The sequence below is a fragment of the Cebus imitator genome, unplaced genomic scaffold (assembly GCF_001604975.1).
Source record: "Cebus imitator isolate Cc_AM_T3 unplaced genomic scaffold, Cebus_imitator-1.0 Scaffold297, whole genome shotgun sequence".
Taxonomy (NCBI): domain Eukaryota; kingdom Metazoa; phylum Chordata; class Mammalia; order Primates; family Cebidae; genus Cebus; species Cebus imitator.
In genome coordinates, this window is record NW_016107612.1 from 1478033 (window position 1) to 1482115 (window position 4083).

Sequence of the window (4083 nt, forward strand, 5' to 3'; positions counted from 1 at the left end):
CAGGCAATTCTCCTGCCTCAGCCTCCTGAGTAGCTGGGACTACAGACACGCGCCACCATGCCCAGCTAATTTTTTGTATTTTTAGTAGAGACGGGGTTTCACCATGTTGACCAGGATTGTCTCGATCTCTTGACTTCGTGATCCACCCGCCTCGGCCTCCCAAAGTGCTGGGATTACAGGCTTGAGCCACCACGCCTGGCTGAATATGTCTTTTTAAATGAAATTCACGTAACATAAAACTAACCGTTTAAAATAAACAATTCAGCAGCATTTGGCACATTCAGTGTGGTGCAACCACTGTCTCCAGCTGGCTCCAAAACGTTTTCATTACCCTAAAAGGAAACCCCATCCCCAGAAAGCAGTCGGTCCCCGGCTTCCTCTCCCACCATCTCCGGGCACCACCAGTGCGAGTTCTGACTCCATGGAGTTACTTCTGACATTTCATATGAATGAATGAAATCAGACACCGTGTGACCTTCTGTGGGGATTCTTTAGCTTAGCACAGTGTTTCTGAGGTTCACCCATCTCATAGGGTGTATCCATGCTCCCTCCTGTTTATGGCAGAATAATCTTCCTTGTATGGTTAGACCACTTTGGTTTATCTGTTCCTCTGCTGATGAACAGCTGGGCTGTTTCCAGCTTTGTGCCATAGTAAATACTCCACCGTGAACATATATGAGCAGAGGCTAAACAAGTCCTTTGAAGGCTGACTTGTTGGCTGTGACAGTTTCTCAGACATTCCTTGTTTTGGATGAGCTTGATCATTTAGAGGAGTACTGGTCAGACTTTTTTGTTCGTTTTTGAGACAGAGTATCACTCTGTTGCCCAGCCTGGAGTGCAGTGGACTGATCTCGGCTCACTGCAACCGCTGCCTCCCAGGTTCAAGCAATCCTCCTGCCTCGGTTTCCCAGGTAGCTGGGATTATAGGCGTGTGCCACTATGTCCAGCTAATTTTTGTATTTTTACTACTGACAGAGTTTCACCATGTTGGCCAGGCTGGTCTCAAACTCCTGACCTCAGTTGATCCACTCGCCTTGGCCTCCCAAAGTGCTGGGATGACAGGTGTGAGCCACCGCACCCAGCCTTTTTTTCTTCTTTTTGAGACAGGGTCTCCCTCTGTCACCCTGGCTGGAGTGCAGTGGCACCATAATGGCTCACTGCAGCCACGGCCTGCTGTGCTCAAGTGATCTCCCACCTCAGCTCCTGGGTGGCTGGGAGCCCAGGCACGCATTACCACAGCTGGCTGTTCTTTGTATTTCGTGAAGACTGAGTCTCACTGTGTTGCCCAGGCTGGTCTCAAACTCCTGGGCTCAAGGGACCTCCCACCTCAGCCTTCCAGAGTGCTGGGATGACAGGTGTCAGCCACTATGCCTGGCCTATTGTATATTTCAAAATAGCTAGAAGAGAAGATTTGAAATGTTCCCAACATAGTGAAATGGTAAATATTCGAGGTGATGGATATCCTGATTACCTCGATCTTATCAGTACGTATTGTATGCCTATGTCAAGTATCACATTTGCCCCAGAAACATGTGCAATTATTATGTATCAGTTTAAAAAATTTTTAACATACTTACAGGATTTGAATTGATGGAGGTGACTGAGTGACAACACAGAGCAACTGAGGTCACTGAAAGAAGATTTTATTACTTGCAGCTCCCAAGAGAACAGGGCATGCCACACACACAGGACCACACACACAGGGCCACACACACAGGACCACACACGCAGGCCACACACACAGGACCACACACGCAGGGCCACACACACAGGACCACACACGCAGGCCACACACACAGGACCACACACGCAGGCCACACACACAGGACCACACACACAGGGCCACACATACAGGACCACACATGCAGGGCCACACACACAGGACCACACACACAGGACCACACACACAGAGCCACACATACAGGACCACACATGCAGGGCCACACACACAGGACCACACACACAGGACCACACACACAGGGCCACACATACAGGACCACACATGCAGGGCCACACACACAGGACCACACACACAGGACCACACACAGCAGAGCCACACACGCAGGACCACACACGCAGGGCCATACATACAGGACCACACACTGGGGCCACAGGGGAAGCACCAAGTTTGGTCAGGAGGCTGAAAGGAAGGATCAGAACAGCACAGACCATAGCCTTTTGCGGGGTTTCCACCTGAAGGGCAAGGCAGGGCAGGGATGCAGCCCAGGTTTGGCTAGTTGAAATAATTCCAGAGGGCCTTGGGCATAGGGGCTGTCCTTGGCTGTCCCTACCCGGATCTGGGTGATTTAGGGCAGGGGAAATACTGGCTTGGTGTGAGAGTTACATAGAGATGGTTGGTTGAACTGTGAGCGGGATTGGTTGGAGGGTTTGTAACTGTCATTACTGTCAAACACTTGCAAAAACTGGCTTGCAGGGGAGGTGTAAATGCCTTTGGCTCTGTGATTTGGTCCTGTGATAAATGGATCCCAAATACAGTCTCTAAGAAAACACAATTAAACACCCTGGTCCAGGGCTCTTGATGCGCCCAGGCTGTGTCTGGAGTTAGTGGTCCTGCTAGTTCCCACAGCGTTTCTTCCTTCTTCCTCTTCATCCAGCAAACCCCAGGCAGTGTAATGGGTGGTTTCTATGCTTCTGTACCCCCAAAAGGAGGGCTGGCCAGCTACAGACACCCCTGCCCCAAGGCCTAGTGCAGCTACCACCGATGTGGCTGATCCCAGCCCCTGGGTACAGCGATGGGGCCAGAGTCCTGCTAGCAGCATCAGGGCCTCTGGCCCATCAGTCTTGGAACCTCCTCCCAAGAGCAGAGTGCCCTCTAGTGGGCCCTTGCAGAAAAATCCAATTCTAATTTCCACGATTCAAGATGTGATGTTTCAAGCCCAGGTGTTAGAGCTCCCGGGGAAATTTCTCTCTCCCCACAAGTGCCCCTTGTGGAATTCACCCAAGCAGCATTGATGAAAATGTATAAATCAAATATACACTATGCATAAAGCTTTTTTCCCCTCCTCATAAATGAGTCTGGTACTGTCCTGACCCAAATACCTGCCCCATGAGTTTATTGGGTAAATCACGCAAGCAGCTCCAATTACAAGGGGCAGCGTGTGGTCAGCATTAGATGGAGGTGAGCGCTGGGAGCAGGTTGAGGACACATAGCCGAGGATCAGATGCAACCAGAGAGACCAGGGCCAGTCTCCTGGCTGCGGCAGAGGCAGCACTGACTTGAGCGTTGAAGACAAACTGGATTTCAGAAAGGTGGCTCACGCCTGTAATCCCGGCACTTTGGGAGACCCAGGCGGGCAGATCACTTGAGCTCAGGAGTTCGAGACCAGCCTGGCCAATATGGTAAAACCCCGTCTCTTCTAAAAGTACAAAAAGTAGCCAGGTGTGGCGGTGTGCACCTATAATCCCAGCTACTCAGGAGGCTGAAGCATGAGAATATCTTGAACCCAGGAGACAGAGGTTGCAGCGAGCCAAGGTCGCCCCACTGCATTCCAGCCTGGGCGACAGAGCCAGACTCCATCTAAAAAAAAAAAAAAAAAAAAAAAAAAAAATGAGTGAAACGAAAGTTGTGTGAGTCTAGAAAAGTCTGGCTTCTGCTTGTTTGTCTTCTCCTCTGTGACCCCTCGGTCTTTCTCTGCGTTCATTGCTATCTGGTCACAGCAACAGGTGGGACCTGGTGGGGGGCTAAGTGGAGGTGAGGACAGGGCAGCTCTCGGGTGGCTCTTACTTCACCCCTCTCAGGGAAAGCGGGGACGGAAGCCCCCACTCAGCCCTTAGTGACTTCAGGTCTCGACTTCAGTGATCACTGCTGGTGGTCAAGCTGGTAGTCTGGTCATAGATTACCCATGGCCCACCCTCCAGCATGAGACTTTCACCTCTGCAAAGTTCTGTGATGATCTGGAAACTGCATTTAGACTCAGCTGGGTTAAAATGCTCCCTCCTTTCCTCCCTTCCTCCCTCCCTCCCTCCCTCCCTTCCTTTCTTCCTTCCTTCTTTCCTTTCTTCTCCTCTCTCTCTCTTCCCTCCCTCCCTCCCTCCCTTCCCTCCTTCCTTCTTTCCTTTTTG